Below are 26,807 nucleotides of genomic sequence, written 5' to 3'. Positions count from 1 at the left end.
CATTAAAGCCATGCAAGCATCCTTAACCTATCGCAATTCTATGTACTTCAATGGGACCCCTACCTCAAGGGAGAGGTCATAGTTCAGTGGCAGAGCACATGTTTTGCATGCCTGAAAGTCCTTGGTTCAATCCCCAGCATCTCCGGGTAGGGCTAGGAAAGAATCATGCTTGTAACTCTTGAGAGCCACTACTAGTCAGTGTCAAGAATACTGGACTAGATGGACCAATGTTTTGACTCAGTGTAAGCTCCTTGTAAGCTACCTGTAAATAACGTTCCCTTCCTTATGTATCTTGTGGCCTTCTCTCTACGAGTATGGCCCTGAGTGTTATTTCAGTATCTGACCTTGTTTTGTGCTTCTGAAACTTCTGAGGACTCTCTTGGACATGCCAGAAATGTCCTCTTCTTGCTGGTATCAAAAGATCAATGCAGGTGAGAAGAAGAATGGGCCTGACATGAGAGTCAAAGATGGGAGGCAAGAGCAACAAGCTATCAGAGCTGATTAAAGGAAAAGCCCTTTAGACTTTGATCGAACACTCCCATTCCAAACACAACAGTATCGATCTTTTTTCTTCTACAGTGGCGCCAAAACAGGCTGGTTGGGGGTTGAGTGGAGAAATGGTACAGGGGGGGAAGTTTAGCACCCTCTCCCAATGCTGCTACCCCAGTTAAATGGGGGTCTCTCCCAGCTGCCTTTTAGTTTTAAAAAATGTTGGGAAATCCAATCAGAAATCTCCCATATAATGCTATATAATATGCAGTTTGTCCCCAAGGAAATAAGTAAATCTACACCCAGAAACAGTCAATGCCCTCACCCATTTATCAAACTCATTCTCCCTAACTCATCTGGATTTTGAGCTGCTTAAAATATTGTGTCAGTTTGTAGCAGTTGTTTAAGGAAGGATTTTAGGGACTCAGCCAGGTTTTGACAAACAAAAAGAGTTTCTTCAAAATTCAGGAGTAGCTGACTTAACTTTAGCCCCATGACTAATGGGGCAGCAGAATTTAGGATTTTGGAGTGACAGCTACACAAACAAATATGTACTGGTGGTTCCCCCTTCTCTAAAGTTCCCCATCAGTTTTTCCATGGAAAATTGTATTAGGTGTTGTTATAATGGTCCTCCCCTAAAATTCTCCAGATCTGCAAGCTCACAGAGAGCTTGACTGTGTAAATCCAATTGACCCAATGGGAGAAAAAGCAAGGCTGCAGCCCAAATTGCTACCTACAGCTGCAGGCAGGGCCTGTTTGAAAAAACCTGGCAAGACTTGGGTTTCTAACAGATCTGCAGTTCCTAAGGAATTTGGAGAGCATAGGTTAGAAACCCAAGGTTCCCCTTATTTTTAAGGCAAATTTTTACCTTAAAGGATTGTCCCTCTTACCAAAACCTCATAGTTCCACAGCGCTTGATTAAGATCCTTTAGCTTTGAAAGCTCCATGGTGTTGCTAATGTTTGAAATTCTAGTCACCACCGTAGCCAGGTTTAGGTACACTTATCCCAAAATATCCTTCCAACTTCAAAACCACCTTGAGCGCTGTTTTCTTTGGTGGAAAGATGAGGTACAAATCAAATAAATAAATAAGCCAACACACCTGTGAATCAGTGTTCACATTCAAATAGCCCTTTTGAGCTCTTGAAAAAGAATTTCTCCCAAATTCTCACAATATGCCCCATTTCTAATCGGACAGAAATCTGGTTGGATCTTTCAGGCTTAGTGCATGCTGTTCTAGGGCAGCCAGTTAGGATAAATGATCCATTAGAACCTTTCCATGGTTCTAATGATTAGCCCCATTTTGAATGAGGAAGGGGAGACGGGGAGATCAGGAAAGTGAAAGATATTTCCTTCTGAAGAATCTCCAGATTTCAGTTGGGCTTTCCGTTTGTCTCTCTCAACTGGGAAGTGTAAAACTACTAATTCCCCTCAACACAATGAACTAAGGCATAAAATATGTTAATTCTTTACCTCCATTGCTAATCCACAGACATGAATGCTTACAGCTTGAGAAAGTTTACGTATATGCAAACTATCTTAGAACACCTGGGCATACCCAGCCCCTAGAGCAAAATGGACTATGTAGCATAGGCTTGTCTACAATGACTTGGGTTTTCCTGAAACTTTGTTACCAATACTCATTGAGTATTTCCTTGCCACCAAACCAGTTGCGTGTGCAAGCCACTTAGGACCAGCTGTTAGTCCAAGGGCTGTCTATACATTTTCTAAGCTCCGCAGCGGCGCTGGGTCAATTATACAACGCAGCTGCCAACTCACAACCACCGCAGGGGGGGTTGTGTGGTAAAAAGTCAGGAACTTTCCCCGACTTTTTTCTTCAAAGTCACCAGAGCCTTTCCACCATTTGACCTTGCTCCCAAGTTGAGCCTAGCCCTGATTGGCTGCCGGAAGCCAGGCAGAGGGCAGGGTTGTGTTAATTAACTTCTCCAATTCTGTTTTAATTCACCCCAATTTATATCCAAAACTGCCCATTTATGGAGGGAGCTTTTATCCTTTACTTTGCTGATGCACAGCTGTGCATCTCCAGTTTATAAAAATAGAGATCTGCTGGTTCCCTGACAGTTTACTCTAATGAGGCAAAATTGAGGTGGGGTGTTCTTCTACGAAGAGCACCCCCCCCATTTCACCAAACTGTCAGGGAACAGCAGATCTCTATTTTTATGCACAGCTGTATATCAGCAAAGTAAAGGATAAAAGCTTTCTCCACAAATGTACAGATTCTCCCTTCAGAGCCTGCCCTGGACAACTTGGGATTTTTGCTTCTTCTCAGAACAGTGGGCATAATGAGGAGGAGGGGGCTATTACTCCCATGCCCCACTCCAGAGTATTTTTTTCCTAGCACTGAAAATCCAGGTTTTAGGGAGAGCTAGCTCTGCAGGTGTATTTAGTAGCCAAATATACAACTATATGGTAACCAGATCACAGATAAAATGTGAAGTGATTGCGTTCTCATTCACCACCTTATTGTCATCTTGAGACACACTAAGGGATCCCACCTGTGCATGTGCACACACAATAATAAAATTGGCTACTTTTTAGCCATGCATAAAGTGCCCTTTGATTATGGGAAACTGCTCAACTGTGTCAGAAAGACACAGAAAGACAACTCTTACAGTGTAAGGTCCCAGGCTGCTGACATATAACATAGGGTAGTCCTCTTTATGAAATATCAAACACAACCAGAGAACAGGAAAATGGACTAAATATTCATCATTTCTTATACACAGTGATATCCCATGATATCAGAAACTCACATCATCCAGCCTTTTAACTTAGGCAGCCATTCCCTGTGTTGAAAATACGTAAAGCCGTCCTGCCAAACAGTGGCAACTTTGTGAAGTGGTGCAGAGACCCAGCGATTCCAACTCCAAATTCAAAGATTCTGGTTTTCACTCCCTTGGAGAAAGAAGCAGGTTGTGGCAAATGGCAGCAATGGGTCGGTTTTATCTTTCAATATGACAGGATGAATCTAACACAGTTCTATGCATGGCAAACTGAAACAAACAAACAGGATGCCTTTGGCGATGAGAAACGTTGTTTGTGGTGGAGTGCAGGACTGAGGCATCTGCTCATAGTAAAGAAGTCAGAAGACTTGTTTGCCATGTGCAGTGAGCCGTGAGAGGGAGTAAAAGTAGCAGCCCTACGCAAGGTAGTTATTTAATTCAGTTTAAGGCTCTTGAGAAGGAATAGTGCAGGAAACACTAGGGAAGTGTGAAACCTGTCCTTTTATTTTCACACAGAGCCTTCTGCTTGCCCGTGCTCTCGGCTAGCTAGTGTAAGCCCATGGAGTATCTCAAATATCCTTGCTTTTCTAAATCCCCCCACCCCACCCTGCTTGAATAAGCATTTATGCAAAGTAATGCACATTATAGAATGGTCTGATGCATGTGTATTGATAGTTTTACAGGTGTTTCCAGATAAGGCTTTTAATGTGTGACTGCCCTGCCTCATTTACAGAATTTTACAGAGGACCCAGATATCATTGTTATCCATTTGCAGTCCCTGCCCCTGTGTTTTCCCACCACTTCTGCTACTTTTCTTACTGCAGAAAATCCTCTAAGGAAGAAAAGACAGAACCGCCACACAATGTGTTCTGATGGTTAGAGCTAGGACCCCTCTGTCTAGGTGTATCCTGTTTGAGCATTTATATGTACCAACTTGCTGGTGGTGTCATAATTTTCATTCTGTTTTGCTGCCTTGCCTTGAAACATGAGCACATGTATAATTTGAAAAGGAAAGAGCAAAGTTGGATCTGCACATGTGCCCAGTTTGTTCTGCAAAGTGGTGGTCATAGATTCAGAAAAATATCATTTTGTTTGTTTGTGATGCATCTGGCTCTAATTGCATGTGACCTGTTGATCTGTTTGTGCATCAGAATGAGCATCTCGTTGAGAGTAGTGCAGGGTTGATGGAGAGCTGCATTTTATTTATTTATTACATTTCTACACTGCCCAATAGCTGATGCTGTCTGGGCACTTCACAAAAATTAAAACCATGAACTTCAGGTGCACATTCAGCTTTGACTTCCCCCTTTCAACCTAGTTCGCACAAGATGTTTGCCCATCCAGCTGCCAGATTTCCAGCGCCACCCCTCCTCCAAAGGAAAGTAAACTGGATAGAAAAGGACAGAAGGAAGGTTTGTCCACCCCAGCTGCACCACAATATCTACATCAGAAATTGAACTTGGCAGATGATTGCGGCGTCCTGACCTGATTGGGTTTGTCTGCCAAGCCACCACAGTGACCATTAGATTTACAGCGTCTGTACAGATAACAATATAAGTTTATAAAGAATTGGCAGTGAATTCATTCAATACATGTACAAAATGACTGCAATGTCAATACTCAGCTGAGGATGCGGGGAGAATAATAATATTTATTTATTTATTACATTTTTATACCGCCCAACAGCCGAAGCTCTCTGGGCGGTTCACAAAAATTAAAACCATCAAGAGCATAAAAACAACCGACAAATTTAAAACACACATACAAAATACAATATAAAAAGCACAACCAGAATAAAACCCCACAGCAAAAATTAATATAGGTTAAAATATGAGATTAAAACATGGCAGAATAACTCAAGAATGAGCAATGGAGCTGGTAGGCAAAAACATCGCAGCCTACCTCTTACAGTGCTCAAGTAGTGCCAAAATAAATTTCAAAGTAGGGTTCCCCAGCATCCTGAAAATGGTGAAGTGATCATCAAATGATGTTTGTGACATTGCTTACCAGATCTAAATATTACTTAGAGGGGAAAAGGGAAGGAAGGAAGAAAATAAGTCAGCTGCACTTAGTTTATATTTCTCATAGACAGATTAGGGGGCTTTTGAATTCATTCCTCCCTCTTGTCTCCCACAAAATTAATTCCTAGCAATACTATTTCTGGGTTATTGTGCTGACAGGGAAACTCAGATCTGGCCCAAGACATTTTGTTCCCTGAGTTAGAGAAGCAAATGGTGCCCACCACCCCATGCCTAGGTGCATAGCATCCAAGTAATTTTGGCATCTGAGGCAGAAAATCGCACAAGCCCCTCTTTCCTTCCTTAGCAGCACAATACAATAACAATAAGAACAATTTGCTGCCCTTTATGACGCCCAAAATCAGTGGCCTGAGGTGGCCCTCTCATTCTAACTAATGGTAAAGCTGAACCTGTCCTAGCCAGAAATCAATAGGATGTTGTGGCAGCAATAGGTGCGCTAAAGCGGACAGATGAATGAGAAGGTAAATGTTTTGATCTTCAGTTCTTGACAGAAGTTACACGTAAATTTGCATTAGAGATAGATTGAATTTTCTGGCAGTTGTTGTTATGTGCTGGGCATGCTAGTATCGTGGTTAGAGGTAAGTGATCACTTTCTATATTGAAGCCTACCTCAAAGTCAGTGACATACTTATATACATATAAGTCTTCAGTTCAAATCCCTGCTCAGCTACAACATTCTAGTCAAACCACTACTTCCCAGCTAAACTTACCTCAAAGGGTTGTTGTGGGAAGAAAATAAGGTAAGGCTTTTAATGTAGTTTTGACACTGAAAAACGCTATAGAAAGGGCACAATAAATCCTATTAAAATGGATATTTCTCCTCAGCTTTGAGAGGCTGACAACCCAATTCCAAACACTAATACCAAACTTCAAGGAACAAAATTCCAAGGAAATAGATGATATGTGGGTCTCGTGGCTGAGTTCAACCATTTTAATCAACCATAAGATGACTTTCTTGAGGCAGTTGTGTGCAACTTGTGAATTCATTCCACATAGTTCCAGAACAGAAAACAGTCTGAGGCCTTAGCTAGACCTAAGGTTTATCCCAGGATTGTCCCGGGGTCGTCCCTGCCTGCTCCCAGGATATCCTGTGTGTCATTTACATGAACAGGGATGACCCTGGGACGATCCCGGAATAAACCTTAGGTCTAGCTAAGGCCTAAGTCAGAGCTTTCCAAACTTTTCATGTTGGTGACACACTTTTTAGACATGCATCATTTCGTGACACAGTAATTCAGTTTTACTTGCAAACCAGAGGTTAAACTAACCCCTTATAAGAGATATGGACACATACATAAATTGTAATACATTCGCGTGACACACCTACACATTGCAGCTGACACACTAACATGTCGTGACACATAGTTTGGAAAGCTCTGGCCTAAGTGTTCACAACTCAAGCTTGTCTAACACTGGTTGACATGGGATGAGCTATACATAATGTCAGGGTGTACATGTATATTTGCCACATTGTAACTGCAAAAGATCAGGGGAACGGGAGTGTGCAAGAATAGATGAAGGAAGGAATTAATCTGTGAATAGTGCATGCAAGTCTTTCTAAACTGTAAACCGTAGCAGGTGTGGCAGCCTCTGGGCACTGCTTCAGACAGCAAAATGTATTGGGCAAATATAACCATAGGCACTATACATAAATCATTCAGTCTTTAGGCGGTCCTAATACCTTTATCAAGCCTGCTGGAGGGGAAATTAACTGTATTTCAGTCTTAATGAAGTAATCATTGACACTTTGACTGCCTCAGAGAATGTTCTTGTCCATCACAGGCTGCTTGTCACAAAGGGCAGAATCCAACAGGGCAGTTACCCTCCCGCCGATTCTCTTTTGCCCCGCTGACTGCGCTGTGCAAGACGTCCCCACCTATTGTGCAACGGCAATTTAGTGCTTCAGGGGCAACCTGAAATGAGTGGATATTATTATTATTATTATTATTATTATTATTATTATTATTATTTATTTATATACCACCATCAATGTACATGGTGCTGTACAGAGTAAAACAGTAAATAGCAAGGCCCTGCCGCATAGGCTTACAATCTAATAAAATCATAGTAAAACAATAAGGAGGGGAAGAGAATGCCAACAGGCACAGGGTAGGGTAAGCAGGCACAGGGTAGGGTAAAACTAACAGTATAAAGTCCGCACAACATCAAGTTTTAAAAGCTTTAGGAAAAAGAAAAGTTTTTAGTTGAGCTTTAAAAGCTGCGATTGAACTTGTAGTTCTCAAATGTTCTGGAAGAGCGTTCCAGGCGTAAGGGGCAGCAGAAGAAAATGGACGAAGCCGAGCAAGGGAAGTAGAGGCCCTTGGGCAGGCGAGAAACATGGCATCAGAGGAGCGAAGAGCACGAGCGGGGCAATAGTGTGAGATGAGAGAGGAGAGATAGGAAGGAGCTAGACCGTGAAAAGCTTTGAAGGTTAACAGGAGAAGTTTATATTGGATTCTGAAGTGAATTGGAAGCCAATGAAGAGATTTCAGAAGCGGAGTAACATGGTCAGAGCGGCGAGCCAAGAAGATGATCTTTGCGGCAGAGTGGTGAACAGAAACCAACGGACTGATGTGAGAAGAAGGAAGGCCAGAGAGAAGAAGGTTGCAGTAGTCCAACCGTGAAATAACCAGTGCATGAACAAGCGTCTTGGCAGAAGAGACAGACAAAAATGATCGAATCCTGGCAATATTATACAGGAAAAAACGACAAGATTTAGCTACTGCCTCAATATGAGGAATATGAACAGTTCTGTCCATTTGGTGCTAAATCCCCCTTGCGTAAGCAGTGGGGCCTGCTTGCACAATGCAACCAGTGGAACCCACCACTCGCAGAAGGGAAACAGTGGGGTGGAAAGGAATTGGAAGGGACATAAGCATCCCATGGTTTCTGATCCAACTCTCCAGAAGCACTAAATTGGGGCATTACACCTACAGTCACTATATTCACTGAACATGTTTTGACTCTTGATCCTCTTCAGCAGCTTAAATGCATGGGAATAATGTCAGTAATAATCTTTGTTAAGAAATGTAGAGAATCCATTTTCTAGGTCTTCATAAAGGATTTGACTTCATAATGGCATCATCATTCTTCTATATAAATTTAAAACATTTCATTACAAGAGATTATAGTAATTTTACATTACAACCAAGAGCACAATCTTATGCATGTTTAGGCTGAAAAAAACATGGTGGTGGGAGTTGTAGACCTTTTTTTCTGTCTAAACATGCATAGGATTGCACCTTTAGATGAGTAATAATCTGAAATTACAAGTTATAATAATGTCTTTGGGCCAGTGGAAACATAGAACAAATTATATACATGGAGGGAGAACACTAAGGTGTAACATTTGGAACATCAGTGGAAAAGCCTGCATAGCTACTAAACATTTACCAAGTTGTTGTCCATATCTTAATTATAAATCACCCCACTTCCACAGTGAATTTTTTACAAATCCTTTCAAAAGCCGTATCATTTTTACTTGTAAAATGGAAACAAACTTAGCACTCTCTCTCTTTAAAGGGTGGCCAGTCTAACTATCCTCCATGGTACATACAAGGGAATCGAAATGGAGGCATTTTTTGACAAGTGTATAAACTTTTCTCTCATTGCTTGTATGCCTAATACATGTCGGGGTACAAGTAAAACCCATTGTAGATGTTACACTGCCAGTAATCTTCACAGGGCAGAGAGAAATATAAGAAAGTTTATTGATATTTTCCAAAATATGCAAGATCACTGCCAAGCAGTGGCATTGTATGTTTTGACCCCATGGGCATTATTAGCACTGAAGAGCTGTCTGAAAACTTATGAGAGTTGGATATACACAACCTTTTATTCTTGGTTGCCAAATCAACTAATGGTGCAGCAACCTGTTTTGTTTTGTTTTTGCTGTTTCACCCATAAAACTCCCCTACCTTCCACACCTCCACCCATTTCTTTGTGCTGGTTCACAGCCATTGTTCACCCAAGTTGCTGTTTCTTCAACACCACTAAAAACCACATACACGAAGGGCTCCATCACACCTACTTTTTTTATCCAGTTTTCATCTGCAGCTTCCCTACGTTTCCCAAGTCGAGCGCTGGGGAACTTTCACATCTACTATGCTGGTGAAATCTCAAGCCCTGCCCCTTGGGAAAGGTTTACAGAGGAAGAGGAGCGAAGGTTTGTTTTGCTAGTTTCAAAGGGTGGGCAGATGAACAATCATTTTAATTTCTTTTGTAAAAGTAGTCAGGTCCCCTCATTTGCTCCAAGGTAACCAAAATGTTTCCATTTGCGTAAGTTTTAAAGATAAATAATTCAAAATTGGGATGGTGATAGCAGTTAAGGAGGGCTTTCAGCATGCCAAGTTTAAATCATATTGGTTTATCCCTTGATTTTTAATGTTTTTTTAAAAAAATTCCCCCCTTTAACCCATTTTCCTGGCAGTCCACAAGTGCAAAGGATTGACCTTCCTTTACTTTGATAATGCGAAGCTGTGCATCTTCAAGTTCATAAACTACAGATCTACTGGTTCCCTTACTCAAGAGAAAATCCCATTGATTTCAACTGCATTTACATCCAAGTCATACTAAAATCCCACGCATGCTTCCCTTTCAGTAAACCCCACTGAACAGAGAGAGACTTACTTCTGAGTAAACACATATAGAACTGACTTTTAATAGTGTGGCCACTCAGAAACTTTTTTTTAAAAGTCTAAAACAGCACACTGGAAAGATGTGCTCTGCAACCCTATGCTTACTTCTGAGGTCCTATTTCTGCTTACTCAGAAGTAAGTCTCTCTGTTCAATGGGGTTTACTCAAAGGGAAGCATGCATGGGATTTTAGTATGACTTGGATGTAAATACAGTTGAAATCAATGGGATTTACTCACTGCTCATTAAGTGCATCGCTTATTTCTTCATTACCTGTAAGTATATCTTTCCCTTCTTCCAAGGAGCTGAGGGTGGCATAAATGCTTCTTTCACACTCCCTGCGCAGTCGTCACTTCCTATATGACAAGAACAGACCAACGAGGGAGACTTGTGGGGTGGGGGGAGAGAGTTGGATAAAGGGAGAACGAGCACAACGGAATCTTGATCAGGAAATACTTCCAGATGCCTTCCTCAACCCCTTCCCTGGGTAGCACTTCGGAGCTACTCTAGCAAATGTGCGTACACCTTCAAGGCAGGAGGGTGGTGGTTTGAACCTAACAGTACCTGTGATAGCAGCTCTCACCCAGCTGGCTCCTGCCTGTATATTTCACAGCTGGATAATTGATCATCGCTCCCATCCTGGAGAACTAGGTCATGTGGAGAGGCTGTCAGCATTGTACTCCACTTGCTGTTGCCGTTTTCTCACCAGTAAATAATTCAACAGCTCAGCTACTACAAATTTGGTAGGGTTCACTGTCTGTGTCACTGGATCACCTGCATTTAAATGTGCCAAAAATCATCAGAAGAGAAGCAGTGTGACCCAGCGAAGGGAGTGCTGTGCTGAATGCTGGGTTCAAATCCTACATCAGCCGTGGTGTCCACGGGTAACCTTATTCAAGCCACTCTTTCTCAGGCCCAGTTCCCTCACCTGAGAATGAGGATAATGATCAAATTCATGGGGCTGTAGTGAGAACAAATGTTATGGCTATGATAAACACTGTAAAGGGTGTTTGTTATCGAGCATATATGGAAATAGAAAGATGAATATTATTATATACAAAACTTAACTTAAAAAAGCATTAAAAAAACTAACAGATCAAACAAGGATTGCGATAGAAGTAGTGTGAAAGTGAAAGCAGATTTTTTTTCGGAGATCAGGATTTCTGATTTACTGCATTCAGCACCCACAAACCACATGGGGACCTTATCAATCCCCATGTGGGCCTTAACTAGTCCAAATAGCATATTGAGGGATTTTAAGGGAGTGGGGGCAGCACTGGTGGCCCAATGCCAATGAAGGAATCCACAGAGATAGTTGTACAATACCCTTGCACCGTTTTTCAGGATGGGGTTACTTCTTCCTGAAGTTTAACATAAAACTGTACAACCAGCAGTATGGGGTTTGGATACAGCTGTATTGAAATAGGATTACATCATGATAAACCCGAGCGTATGATATGCAATTATATAACTGGCACAGATGTTAAAAATAATGAAGACGTAGACAAGTTTATGGAGAATGGGAATATCGAAGGATGTTAATTTACAAATGACCAATGTAAAAGTCCTTCATGTTAGGGTGCCCCGCAATCATGAACTGATGGGACCTGGGATTGACAAACAATGTAGAGGGCATGCTTTTGTACACTTTCCCATATAGAACTGACAAATATTAAGTTACAGGCAGGATGTCTGCTTACATTTGGTGCTGATCCTCACATGCGCAATTTGATAATTTAGTTCCTTTGAAATTTCACAAGCATCTAGTACACTTCTCAATTCATGACTGATTGTAGCTGTATAAAAAAAAATTATAAAGGAATCTTGGAGAGATCTGACAATCTGAGGAAATCAGATTGTCAAGGTCTTTCCTAAACTGCAATTCAGTAAGAAAACAGCCTTTTCAGTTGCCAATTCCAAATGATAAAAAGCTCAGGACAGTGTGGAAATATGGAATCTTTCTTCCTTCCACCATGTTATATGTCCTTTACAAAGCCCTGTCTACATTTACGCACTATGAATTGTTCATGCCTTGGAGTCAGGGATGTTTTCTCAAAATATGGGGTGTCTGGCAGCCCATCCTCTCTATTGGCATCTCTTGTATCTTTCATCAGCTCTCAAAAAGCTGATTTTTAGCCTACCCTTCCTTCAAGGACCTCAGGGTGTCATACATGTTCCCTATTTATCCTCACAACAACCCTGTCATATGTTCCAACAATTTCTCAGATAAAAATAGGGATATACTTGGAACATCAAGCCTCACCCACTCCGCTATTCAGTAGTGCATTTAGGAAATTTTAGACTCTCAATGGTATTATGCTCCACCGCACACTCAGCACCTTTAAATGGCAATCTGTATTACTTCACTTATTTTTAAATCTACTCAGTTAACCCTGCTAGTGGAGGCTGGTGCCTCGGATATCAGTGGGGTAGTGAATCTGCTTCAGGTTTCAGTCAGAACCAGCCAGAACTCTGCGTATTTTGTACTTGTTGTTGCTCCCTGCCTCGATCAGAATGGAGAGGCAGGTTAGAAATTATTATTATTATTATTATTATTATTATTATTATTATTATTATTATTATTATTATTATTATCCAAGGGGCTCTGGCTGGTTCTGAATGAAACTCTGCATGGATTCACCACCCCGCTGATATCCAAGGCACCAGCCTCTACTGACTCATGTTATGTTGGGGGCCCTGCCTGCCCATTCTACTGAATGGGGCCTGGGACCTCAGCCTCGAAATCCTACCCTGATAGTACCACTGTCATCCTTACATGTCTTAAAGGCTGTTCACACTCAGTTGGAAGTTGTATTCAATTATTCTGTAGTAGTCTCTCCTTCATTGATATAAAAGCCAAGAAGGAGATTGATTGTTCCTCTGGCAAAGATATATGAGGAAAATATAGCTGTTCCCAGCAGTTAAAAGTATACTCCGTAGGTGCAGTTTGTGAAATGGCAGGCTGTGCACCGCAGGATGTCTTAGTCTTCAACTGCATGCATTTATCTACATGTGCGCTAGAGATAAAATCCACCCACTCAGAGATTTAATGTCTAGGGCTTTTCTACTTGAGGCTTTTAATCCACCACTTCACTGAGGCTTCTGCTTCCAGATTCTTTGTGGGATAAAGATTAGCTCCTTTACAGGTGTTTCCCCCCCCCAGGGGTTTTCTCTTCCTTTCTATATGTTCCGTTACACAACCACTAGGTGGTGCTGGGGTATGGGGGAATTGTGCAAATACATAAGGTTTTCATAGCGCCATTCACAAAAATACTAGACTTTCCTTATTACAAAAAAAAAAAAAATCTGCTCTAATGGTTGCAAAACATGGGAGAGGCCCTGGAGAATGATGCACCCACAAACTACTGTGAATGAGGAATCATGAGTGTGTGTGCGCGCACACACACAAATCCTTATATAGAAAGAATGTAATTATTACATTATTAGAATGTAAGCCTATGCGGCAGGTCTTGCTATTTACTGTTTTACTCTGTACAGCACCATGTACATTGATGGTGCTATATAAATAAATAAATAAATAATAATAATAATAAAGACTTCCAGAGACCTTGGGGAGCTAGTGGGATCCTGAAAAGCAGCAATGCTAGCAAATCACACTAACATTTGAATGACATGTCATTAAAAGGCAACAAATAAAGACAGCACATTGATTGGCCAAGGACAGGAACCAAAAAATAGAGAGTAATTCTCTTGTAATTAGAAGTTACAATTCTCTAATTCTCTTGTAATTAGAAGTGTGTGCTCTGTGATGTAGGTTAGGCTGGCATACACCCCCCAGTATATTTTGTGGCTGACTGGGAATCTGAACTCATTTCTTCGCACTCAGAGTCCATTCTACCCACAAGAATATTGAACCACCCCTGGCTCAGATTTGCCTTCTAGACTGATGTTGCCTTCTTGAGCTGTACTGCAAAGCTCCTTTAGCCAATAAGGAATGATCAGTCTGGATTCATTTTTATCACAGATAGAAGATAGAGGCAACAGCAGCTGCACAGCATCAGAAACATATGGAGATTTGTAGGGGCTAAAGAAGGTTAAGGAGATGAATGTAAGAGTGGAAATTCTAGAAGCAAATAGAACTTTAAAAAACCAAACTTTAAAAAAGTTTCACTTCATATTAGGGTGTCAACATTTAAACCGATAGACAGATAGATAGATGGATCCCCAGTAAGGCTGTATCATATAAACAATGAATTATCACCATTTTGTTAAAGAAGATCCCAAACCAGGAGAATACTGAGTCACATGTGTCAGGAATGTGAATGTGTGCCAACATCTTAGTTAAAGATATTTATCTGGATTACATTTATATCCTTTGTGAACAAGGGAGACGGTAATTTTAAACCTCCAGTTTAGCAGGGATTGGATTGGAGAGATGCAATACCTTGAAAACTGCCATTAAAATTGGACAGATATTTTGATAATCTTCTATAATTATAGCATTTACCTGGTTGCTGTAGTCAGGGGTGGGCAACTTGTGGCCCCCCACATGTTGTTGGACTGCAATTCCCATCATACCTTACCATTGGCTGTGGTGGCCAAGAACCATGGGAGATGCAGTCCATCAAGATGCCCAACCCTGCATAGATGTATATTGTGAAAAATCTTGGTACTCTCTCATTCTGGTTATATTCTATTGTTTCCTATTATGTTAAAGTAAATTTTAAAAAAAAACATTTTAAAAGGTTTTATTTATTTATTTACAACATGTGTACACTGCTCCACATCTACAGATTCCAGAATAGTGAAAAATAAACGATAAAAAGAATAAAACACCATGTTAAAGTTTTAAAACAAAACAAAATACCAATAAAAATCATGGCTGGTCAGTCAAGGAAATCTTCCTGAAGTGAAGATGTTTTCAGAAAGCACTGAAAACAACACAATGTTGGTGCTTGCCTGACCTCCAGAGGCAAAAGATAAGAGGCAAAGGAATGCATCCAACTTCTAGTTTGCAACCAGGAGCATTCCCTAAGTAGAGTTCCACTCAGAACACTCCTGTCAGCAGAAATGGGGTGGAGAGTATGTGGATGTTCACAGCCAGGGTGGTTTGCTAACCATGCAGCGTGGCTTATTTTCTTGAACAAATCACCTTGAGAACCCATAGTTTGTTGTTGGGTTGTTCAGGGTGTTTAACAAGCCACCCTGGCTGCATTCAGACAACATGCTAACCCACCCTGTGGAAAACATGCTGCATTGACCCCAGAGGCATGCTTAGAAAATGTGTGTGTAGAGGACTGCAGGGAGAGGGAGGAATCGACAAAGAATGCCACCCCATCAATGTTTCTAGCAGAATTCCTCCAATGGATAAGAAGCTTCCCGTGGATGGAAGGAACCCTTCCGTCTACAGGAGGCAGATTCTAGATCCATTCCAATGTAATGTGAACTGTACACAGCAGCCCTAAAGAAACATTTATAATCTGAAAGCGGAGAGGAAACAACTGTTCATCCTATCCAGGACTGGACATTCCAGGCATCAGGTTTAAATTACAGGCAGGTAAATTTAAATTAAATACTAGGAAGAACAACCAGTTCAGAACTAGGGGCACCTAAGCCCATTGATTTTAAGGCTGGTGTGTGGCTTATAAAGAAAGAAAGAAAGAAAGAAAGAAAGAAAGAAAGAAAGAAAGAAAGAAAGAAAGAAAGTCAACCCAATTCCACATAAAAGGAAACAGCCCACATAAATATGCTGCATCCATTTGCGGTGCCTCCTCCCACCTGCCATGTGTGGTTTTAAAAACATAACTAAATATGACAGTGTGTGTTTGAGAGGCCGAACTCTGGACATGCTCAAAGCCGCCCCCCATCCTGATATCTCTGTTTTCTTAGAAACTGAGGGAAGCACACGCAAAGCCTTCACCTTTAAGAGGGTGGGAGGGAGGAAAGGGAAGCACTCTGCACAAGCCCAGAAACAAGCTTGACGAAGGGGGCACGTGCCCAGCCCAGTCCTGGCCCTTCAGTACAGGCTCACTGATGGAGCACTTCGTGGGTGAGAAGTGAGGGCTAAGGCAGTTCCAGCAGGACTTGGCTGGAGTTGTGGTCATCCACTAAGAGCTGAGGACATGGGCAACTGAGGGCTGCCAAAGGCATGCTGGGTGGTGTAGTACTGGCATCACTATATCTCAGTCCTAACTCAGCCCCCACTAACTGACTTTCCGCAGCTGCCACTCACCCCGTCCACCATTCCATTCTAGCCTCAGCTGCCAGTCATTCTTCCATTCACTCTTCTAATGGCATAGTCAGGCTTTAACATAAAAATCATAAACTTTATTCAGTAATTCTTGCATCTGTCTTGGAATAATGTGGTTTGGTTATAACAGAAGGGGAAACCACAACATAACAAATCCTATCAAGTTAAAAGGCCTTGGAAAATAAAATTTTAAAAAATCACTTGGCACAGGAAAGCCATTAATGCAGTCACTAGTCAAGCCTGCCTGGGAAAAAGAAATCCTTAAGCAGGGAGCTACAACTAAGAAGGCCCCCTCTCCCACCATACTTCAGATGTGTTCAAAGATTAACATGTTATTCAGGGAGCTAGGCTTGTGTCTACAGTTCCCAGCATGCCTTGGGCGTGAGGGAAGACTTATCAGGCTTTGATGGCCATCATCTGGAAGTAGCTCGCCATCCTGGGCCTGAAATGAGAGCGTCGGGCTGGCTGGAGCAGAGAGGAAGGAGGTCGCAGCTCTGGGCTCATCACTGACGGCAACAACCAGGCTACCTGTGAGTCAGCCAGCTCCCTCAAAGGTGGGGATGGGGGAAGAAACTAATTTAATTTGTTTTAAAGTTACCTCACAGGCTTAGGACTGGCCTACCTTGCAGGGTTGTTGTGAGGGTGAGAGGGGGGGGGGGAAATGAATTTAATTCATTTAAAGGTTAACTCAATGACCTAGCATGGTCCTGCTACTTTAAGATGATTACCTCCCAGACATATATCTTAGGGGGCCCAAGTAGAAACTTGAATTTTGGCACGCTGATAGGTCTGGCTGTACAATGTACCACAAAAATCTAAAAACATTAAACTTTGGATTTTAAGTATTTTTAAAGAATTTAATAATAAAAAATAAGGCTTATGGCTACAACTGCTTGGGTGGAACTCCCAAGTGTCTTCTCTAGTCACCAAACTATGACTCATGGTCACGATCAGTACAAATTGATATTATTCCTTCAGGACATTCCATAAATAAAATTTCTTCAGCAGGAGATATTTAAAATTGCTTTATGTTATAAACGCCATTCATGGACCCCAGCAATGCCAGGCATATCAGTTAGTCAATATCTAAAATGGGAACATTTGGATGCATGTCTCTGATTCATGGTGGGCACAGTCTCTGTGTGAGCAAAGACCTGTAATTGTATTATAAGTTCTTATTTGTTTATTTTATTTATTTCTTAAATTTGTATACCACCCAACTGGCAAATGCCCTTGGAGCAAATAACAACAACAACAACTCACCAGTTTTTAAATAGTCCTTGACAGTCACTGATATAGATACAACTAAATAAGATTGTTTTTTTCTGAATGTTATTAGTATAATGTGATATATAAACAGCATTTTTAAGGTACAAAGGCATTCTATCTTATATCACCTATCCATCCACATCCACAAGGTAAATTGCAGAATGGTCGTAACCATGTTGCAGCAACATAGATTCCCCAAATACTGTGGCACCTTAGAGACTTGTGATGAATTGCTTTGCGAAAGAAAGACAAGTTATAAATCAATTATACAAACATCCCTTCACTAAGACCTCGTCAACCTTGGATAAGAAGTAGGTTAAGGTGACAGATAGCGACTTGTCCAAAGTCACCGAGGGAGGGCTGCTGCTTCAGGCTTTCAAAAGTAAAATTCTACATTTAAGGTACTTCCACCGAGGGCTTAATGTGCAACCTGTGTGCAGATCATCATCTTTTGACATTCATATGCACAGGGGTTTCATTACTTGTGCATGCATTTGCTGGAAAGCCGTGATTGTACAAGGACAGGAAAAGCCTGGATTTCATAGCTGTACAGGATTTTAAGCCTAGGTCTTGCTTGTTTGGGCTGACAACAAACTGCTTATTGCACCAGACAAACTCCCTTTATTTTATTTTATTTTAAATTGTTTTTTTTTGGGGGGGGGGTGAAATTTCAACAAAAGAAAAACAAAGTGGGGGGAAATTGTAGCTAAATAGATTTGTTTATATCACTCCCTTTAGATAATAATCTCGAATGAATTGACATAAAAACTTTAGATCAGCCTCCCCTAACCTAGCGCCCTCCAGATGTTTTGGACTTCATTTCCCATAAGCACCAGCCAACATGGGCAATCGTCAGAAATGCTGGGAGTTGTCACCCCAGTAGGGGAAAGCTGCCTTATATCCTGTAAGCACAGCCCTAGGGCAGTGCTGGCATGCAGTTTTGGGGGCTCTCGGGCAAGGGCTCCCTTCATCTGGAAGAAACAGAGTGTGCAAACTGAGAATTGTTTCACGCTGCTTCTGGCTTTAGGGGGTGCGTGAAGTAAGAATGGCAGCACCATTGTGGCCATAGTGAGTGCATTGCCAGTCTTGGGATCCCTCAGATGCCCAACTCTGGATCTGGTCCTGCTGCCCTAGAGATACAAAGCAGCACAACTGCTTCTTTCCTGGAAGGCAGCATAGACAATTATGGCAATAACAGCCCCAGCAACAGGGTTGGAGGGGACCCCAATGCCCTAATACACACACCAGCTGATTCGCATTCTCCTTTACCGTCCAGAGTTTTTGTTGTTGTTGTTAGAACCAAGCAAGGAACTATTTCTGTATGAAATCGTCAGGAATCGCTTTTGATTTCTACAAATCACAGCCATAAATGACAAAACAATACCTACTCCCCAGCTAATGCAGCAAATGCAGATTTCGAGATCTTTATTTTGCAAAGTCAAGGACTAAATAGGATTTGAAAATCTTACATGGATGAAGCATTGGGAAAAATATGAAAATAACTGATAGTGTATTTTAAGTGTTTAAACACCCAGCGGTTTTAAATTACGTAATCTTTGTGGTCTTTGTGTTTAAATACCAGGCAGTTTCAGTAATGGTGAAACATAATACATTTGTATTTCATTTTGACTTAGCTTAGTGTTTATTAGGGGCAGGGGTGTCCTCTTTGCTTTGCAAAAGCACTCCAGAAAAACAAGTCACCGGAGAAGCACCAAGGGAACAACGAATAAGATATAAATATTATATTTAACCATGCACATGGCACTCTACCCAATCTAAGTTTTATATGCCAAAATCAGCTCTCGATCAGTTTAGGCCAGAGTTGATCTCACACCATCTGTATTCATTGTCCGTAGGAAGAAGTTAAGAACACAAGCTATGCCATGAATGTGAACTCACCCCTTTTGGTCAGATGTACAAGCTTCCTGAAGGAATCAAGCTCAAAAGAAGCAACCATTTCTTCTTCCTACAGAATCCAGTTGTGCACAGTGCTGATTGGCTATCTATTGTGGCAATCAGCAAAGCCACCTCCCGCCCCCCTTCCCATCCAGCTGTGCAGAGTGCAGATTGGTTCCCTGCCCAAAAAATGTTTGACCTTGCAAACAAAAGAACTGGCTTTCCCCCCTGACAACAACAAGGTGCAGAATAAGCTTTTAAATTAGGGATGGGCAGACTTCAGGCTTGCAGGATATAGTTGGTGCTTTTTATTAGATGCACCAACTGGAGCCAGGTGCAAAATAGGGGGGCAGACATATACTATGAATTAAGAAACAGGATGTCTCTCTGAGTACATGTTCAGCTCAGTAATTTGTGATCAGTACTAGAACCAACCTCACAAGTTATTTCACACAAAAATCCATTCCTGGTTCCTCCCACTGCCAATTTTTTTACTTTTTCAGCAACTGCATTTAGTAAAGGGGGAGGGGGGCTTTTTATTTGTGGCTATTGTTTGACAATTTGGCAAGTGTTTCTGATTCTCACCTACATCAAATCACCCAGTGATCTATCAATAGATCCTAATCTACCTTCTGTCTATTCCTGATTTTAACGTGCCAGGTTTATGCATGCAAAAAAGGAAAAAAGCTTGCTCAGAGTGGTGGAGGAGAGGGTAGAGGAGAAGAAGAAAAAAATCACCATTAAATCAGGTTCATGTGTCAGAAGGGGAGTGAAGACAGCGGTAAGCAGAGCTCACTCCACAGCAGGAAAAAAACCAACCACCCTGGTTTACGTAGGTAGGAAGCTCACAGGTAGAGCAAGAAGGCACAAAAGTAGCACATATTCAATTATATTATTGTTTGTCAAAAGAATAGAGTGAACCTCATTACCATCCTATCACCTATTTTACAGACATTTCCTCTCCTGTCGTATTCCTAACATGAAAATAATCTGAACTGGAGTAAAGTGGTAGAAATCTGAAAAGGTTATAGAAATGCTTTTGACTTGTGAACCCGATTCTACACTCACAGTACCAGCTTAGAACAAACTCATAGCACATGTCAAGATTACATATGTAAATCGACTTGAAACCTACTTAACTCTCCTCAGTCCCAGCAGAAGAACGCTGATAACTGCAGCTTCTGTGGAGGGTCTTAGGATTCCTAGAAAAAATATTCTCCAAAAGAATGCCTCTCTCAACTCTGCATCTTTGCAGGCTTGTTATTGTACCGGCTGTGGAAACTAGCACATAAAAGTATGTTCCAAAATAAATTGGACAGAAAGCGGGGAAATGTGGAAAGTGAAATCAAAATTCCAGCAAAGATCTTTGGGGAGCAGGGAGGTGAGTTTCTAAGCATGAGATCAGATCATTTCTGACCTAGACCACAGAAACCACTGTCATGTTTCCCACACTGCAGGCATCATTCAAATCTATGAAAACTAAATAGATAGTCAGAATGAAGGGCTTACACAGCCACAGAGTGAAAAGTTAGATTTATGAATCAAGGGATGTTTGGGTTTCTGGCGAAAGCCACAGGAATAATGAAGACAGAGTGAATCCAAGAGCCATTATGCTGTCTAGTAGAATGTATTGCCTGTGGTGGTGAAATGACTACACAGGACAAGATTCTGTTAAGCTGATAATTACTTCAGAGCACAGCGGTGGCCTCTGCTCTTTGAGAGGAGCATCTCTGAAAGCCTTTGATAAATCAAAGGCAGGGCTGCTGAAATCAAGATAACAACGTTACTGAAAAGGACAAGCAGCTGTCTACAGAAGGTCAACAGCAATGGCTTAATGCTCAGGCAGAAATGGAAAGAGCCTGTCTGTTGCTAGCTTGTCAATTTGGGGGGAAGGGGGGTTGTGCCAGTCTTTTGGAGAATAGGTACAAAAGGTGGATAGAATAGAGAACAGGAGGACTGGGCCAGGGCTGCTGGCCGGGGGTGGGGATGTTCGGGGAGGGAATCCATTGCATTTTGCTTGTCATACATTCAGAAAGGCTAAGAGATCACTCGAAGGTCCACATTAAAAGGCAGGCTAGGCATAGGAACATAGGAAGCTGCCTTGTAGTGAGTCAGACCATTGGTCCGTCTAGCCCAGTATTGTTGACACTGACTGGCAGTGGCTCTCCAGGGTTTCAAGCAGGAGTTTTCCCCGCCCTATCTGGAGATACCAGAATTTGAACCTGGGACCTTCTGCATGCAAGGCAGATGCTCTACCACTGAGCTATGGCCCTTTGCTTCATATGTCACAGAGCAAGAGGCAGAGGGAATTTTATGCTTCTGAAGAAAGAAAGAAAGAAAGAAAGAAAGAAAGAAAGAAAGAAAGAAAGAAAGAAAGAAAGAAAGTTTCTGTGCCAGTTCAAACCTGAAGTGTCCCCCATACTCAGCTATCCAACAGTATAGGGTTTTATATCTGGCTGAGCAAATGACAGTAGCAGGGTACACTTTAACTTAACTACCATGATAGAAGAAAGAAGTATAAGCATTGCCACTAAAGATAAATGGAACAGGAGAGTTGCTGAGTATTTGACTGGAACCAACTCCCACAAGTCAGTGGCTTTTAGAACTTGGAAAATCAATGCTGTGCTTCCCAAAAGTAGGTCCTCCAGAGTACGTCATTGGTCAAAAGTTAAGCCTAGCAGGACCTGAATTTTTATTTATTTATTTATTTATTTATTACACTTATATACCGCTCCCATAGCCAGGGCTCTCTGGGAGGTTTACAGAAATTCTAAAACTGATATAAAAACAAGTATACAAAATTTAAAACTCTAAACCATAGACCATACACACATAAAGCATTAAAAACCGTTAAAAAAACTAAACATGTGGGTGATTAAGATGTGCCGCCATATGCCTGGGCAAAGAGGAAAGTCTTAACCTGGCGCCGGAAAGATAGCAGCATTGGTGCCAGGTGAGCCTCGTCAGGGAGATCATTCCATAGTCTGGGGGCCACCACTGAAAAGGCCCTATCCCTCGTTGCCACACTCCGAGCCTCTCTCAGAGAAGGCACCCGAAGGAGGACCTTAGATGTTGAACGTAGTGACCGGGTATATTCACGTCGGGAGAGGCATTCCGTCAGGTATTGTGGTCCCAAGCCGTGTAAGGCTTTATAGGTCAAAACCAGCACCTTGAATTGGGCTCGGAAACATACAGGCAGCCAGTGCAAGCAGACCAGAGCAGGTGTTATATGGTCAAACCTTCTGGTTCCCGAAATCAATCTGGCCGCTGCATTTTGCACGAGCTGCAGGTTCCGAACCGTCTTCAATGGCAGCCCTACGTAGAGCGCATTGCAGTAATCTAACTTGGAGGTTACCAGAGCATGGACAACTGAAGCCAGGTTATCCCTGTCTAGATAGGGGCGTAGCTGGGCCACCAACCAGAGTTTGTAGAAGGCACCTGAAGGGCTCTGAATTCTTCTTCTTCTTCATCATCATCATCATCATCATCATCATTATTGTTATTATTGTAGACTTTAGAAACAAACACTTCCATTTAAAACAAAGTAGAAGAAAACATTCTTTTCTCCTGCAGCAAAGTTAGCTCCATTTTACCAAAGGTGGTTTAAACAACTGTCACGCCACTGCTCCAAGATGGAGGCTGGCAAATCTAAGAGGGAAGTTATTCTGCTGATTCTTATGAATGGTCATATTTACCACTGCTGATAACTCCTTCTAATTCCAGAGTCCTTACTCCCCACCTCCATAAAAGCAGGAAAAAACATACACGCTTGCATACCAACAAATATCATGAGTATATGATTGGGCCATAATATCAACACATTTAGAGGTGGCAAAAATGTACCTATTTCAGCAGTTCACTAGAGTTTGACACTAGTATTGTATATATGACATTAATACACATACATACACACACAGAGAGACCCCACACACTGCTATAGCCATGGTTATATACTACAAACGAGAAAGATCTTGGAATTGTTGTAGATCACAAGCTTAATATGAGCCAACAGTGCGATATGGCTGCAAGAAAGGCGAATGCTATTTTGGGCTGCGTTAATAGAAGTATAGCTTCCAAATCACGTGAGGTACTGGTTCCTCTCTATTCGGCCCTGGTTAGGCCTCATCTAGAGTATTGTGTCCAGTTCTGGGCTCCACAATTCAAGAAGGACGCAGACAAGCTGGAGCGTGTTCAGAAGAGGGCAACTAGGATGATCAGAGGTCTAGAAACAAAGCCCTATGAAGAGAGACTGAAAGAACTGGGCATGTTTAGCCTGGAGAAGAGAAGATTGAGGGGAGACATGAGAACACTCTTCAAATACTTAAAAGGTTGTCACACAGAGGAGGGCTAGGATCTCTTCTCGATCCTCCCAGAGTGCAGGACACGGAATAACGGGCTCAAGTTAAAGGAAGCCAGATTCCGGCTGGACATCAGGAAAAACTTCCTGACTGTTAGAGCAGTGCGACGGTGGAATCAGTTACCTAGGGAGGTTGTGGGCTCTCCCACACTAGAGGCATTCAAGAGGCAGCTGGACAACCATCTGTCGGGGATGCTTTAGGGTGGATTCCTGCATTGAGCAGGGGGTTGGACTCGATGGCCTTGTAGGCCCCTTCCAACTCTGCTATTCTATGATTCTATGATTCTATGGTTGTTATGCTAAATAAAAGCCAAAAATGCTAAATAGTAATGACCAATTAACTGTTCTGTGCCAAAATAGAAGCTACATCCAGTGGTGCCTAATTAAGAAAATCTGCACCCAAATTTGCTTATTTTGTAATATTTATTCATGGACTAGTCTCTGCAAGTCATGGTATGAGGCAAAGAAATATAGAGGACACTGGAGCCCTGTCCCCGATCACTAAAAAGCCAGTTCAGCACACACACATATCCCCAAGTTCTATGATTTCACTACCCATTCCCCAGACTAAAACACACATTCAAACTTACTTTCATAGCCTTAAGGACTTGAAACTTGGCTTTAAAAACAAACAAACAAAGGTAAAGCTAAGATTCTCAGAGTGCTTTATTCTGCAATGAGACCCCACTTCCACACACTAAGTGGAATCATAAAATACATGCAGCCCTGCTTGTAGCTTGTGTTCATCGTTAGATCCTTGTTTTAAGAGGCTCATGGATTAAACTTTGGCCAGTGTACACAGGCCTATTAAGATCCGCCCTAAATAGTTCCAGATGCATTGACAGAAGAAAGAAGATTGCCAAATATAGTTCATCCATTTATAAACTTGCAAGTGTTGGAATAATATTGGAAAGATTACGAGGATGCAAAATTTCATTCCCCTGACAAAACATTTGACAATGAGTTTCCTTCTCCAGCATACTGAACAAATCTCAGATTCCAAACACATAGGAACCCGAGGGCACATTCCCAGTGCTTGCAGCAATCTTGCACCTTAATGACATTGTTTCCCAACTTCTGCTGTTGATTGAGGCCACTTTCCATAAATCTAGGCCCCCTGAGCCAGCCCCACTTGTTGCACAACAGTATTATTTATTTATTCATTCATTAATTCATTTAAAACATTTGTATCCCGCCCTATATCATTAAGATCTCAGGGCGGCATACAGTATGGTTCTTATCTAAATCCTGTTCAATTTGATGTGGCTTCTGGAAAAAGGATTTCCCAGTGGATGGATTGTGCTCAAAACCTATGGCTTGGACCCTAAGTTAAGTTAACTTAAGGACGTTCATGGGAGGAAAGTTTCCCATCCCCTCCACACCCCTGCAGCTATCTGTGCCCCCTACCCCAGTCCTCTCTGGAAGGTTGAAGGGTCTAAGTTCTGACTAACGTAGGATGAAGCACAATGACAGAGGGGGAGGGGGAGGGGGGGCAGAAGAAAACTTTCCTTCCGTCAATTTCCTTAATTTATCTTTTCTCAGGATCCAAGTCAGATCTTGGGCAATTTAACCCTGCACTCAGCCATCACCACACCCCATCTCACATTATTCAGTAGGGCCCCCAACCCTCAATAAAGGCTTTTGAAGGGCACAAGTAGCTGCAGGGGAGAGGAGGGGTCAGAAAAGTTTCCTCCCATGAACTCCCTCAAGTTAACTTAGCACAGATTCCGTGCCCATGTTCCCAAAAATCTTAAAAAGAAGAAAAGCCAAGGGAAAGGCATTAAAAGACATCTTTGTCCATGTTTATGTCATGAAAGGCAAAAGAAGAGGCTTGGGATGGAATTAATCAGAGAAGGAATTTTGTGGAATTGGTATTCCGGCATCTGTTTTTTATAATTTTTAATTGTGCACATTATGCCATAGCGAATATTAGATTTTGCAAAGCCTTGCAACAATATACAATAATAATTTTCCGATGCCAAGCTTGGATTCGCACGATTGTTTTCTCCCACCATGAGGTGATTTCTCCCCCCTCCATCCCATGGTAAAATCCACACAAAAGCTAGGTCACAGGAGAGGTCCAACAAGAGCATCTCTCCCTGGCCATCATTCAACAGGCAGATACTAATATAGTTAAACTTCAAGAAATGCAGAATCCTAGAGCAGATGACGAAGTATGCCTACGGAGGGTTTTGAAGGGGTCAGATTGTTCTCTCCATTTCCAGTGTTCAGGCCGTGACTGCTGTTGCTTATGTCGCCAAAACAGCACCACCTACGCAAAGGAGGGAGGTATCCGAAGGATCAGGGGAAGGTTTGAAAAGTACAAAATAATTTTTAAAATCTTTAGGAAAAATCCTTAAGCGGGCGGTGGGAGGTGGGGGACTCTGAAAACAGCTCCGTAAGGAATGACCATGCTCAGTGGCCCATGGAATACTAGTTGGGGGCGGGGGGGGGAGCAGGGGAAGGAATGGAATGGAATGGAGTGGAGTGGTTAGAATCCTGAACAGGAAAAATTCTACACAGCAACATTTTGTTCTAGGTCCCACTTGTACATATCAGTGGAGGCTGTTGGCTCCAATGTCAGTGGAGTGGTAAATGCACTCCAGGTTTCAGTCCGAACACCTTGGATAGCTCCTTTAGAGTTCTGACTGGTTCCAGCTGAAACCCGGAGTGATTCACCACCCCACTGACATCGGAGCCACCAGCCTCCACCGGTGCATCCCTAATATCCATCTAACCCTCAAAGTCTGCATGCGCTATAATACTCAGGCTGTGCTAATTCCCTCTCCGTTTGCACTGCAGGCCATGATAGTTATGGGCTCAACATGATTCATTCAGTTTGTATGAGCTGGCATGCATTCTATAAAAGAACATGTAGCTGTCTTCTCCTAAGTCAAACTAATGGTCCATTTAGCAAAGCGCTGTGTAACCTGACTGACAGCAACTCTCCTAGGGTCTCAAGCAAACATTCTTCCCAGATGCCAGGGCTAACAGTTTTGGGCTCCCATTCTTTTCATTTTTAAAAAATAAAGGACGCTGCCTAGATTGCTTGGGTAATTGCCTGTTTTTCTGAAAAGGGTTCTGGTTTGGGGACTCTGTAGCCTAGCTCCGTCCCTGACAGAAAAAAAACTGAGGTAGGCTGTTGACCTGGAGTCCTTGCTTGCAGAA

The 26,807-nt window shown here is 42.1% G+C and overlaps 1 protein-coding gene and 1 non-coding gene across 3 annotated transcripts in view; one reads left to right on the top strand and one right to left on the bottom strand.

Moving 5' to 3' along the window:
* CYGB (cytoglobin) overlaps positions 1-26,807 on the top strand; it is a 62,698-nt gene that overhangs the window by 1,172 nt on the left and 34,719 nt on the right. The window lies entirely within an intron of this gene.
* Positions 21,484-21,552, bottom strand: TRNAA-UGC (transfer RNA alanine (anticodon UGC)). The gene has a single exon. It is a non-coding gene; the product is annotated as a tRNA-Ala (tRNA).

The sequence above is a fragment of the Elgaria multicarinata genome, chromosome 3 (genome assembly GCF_023053635.1).
Source record: "Elgaria multicarinata webbii isolate HBS135686 ecotype San Diego chromosome 3, rElgMul1.1.pri, whole genome shotgun sequence".
NCBI lineage: Eukaryota > Metazoa > Chordata > Lepidosauria > Squamata > Anguidae > Elgaria > Elgaria multicarinata.
This window is presented reverse-complemented; position numbering and strand designations above follow the sequence as displayed.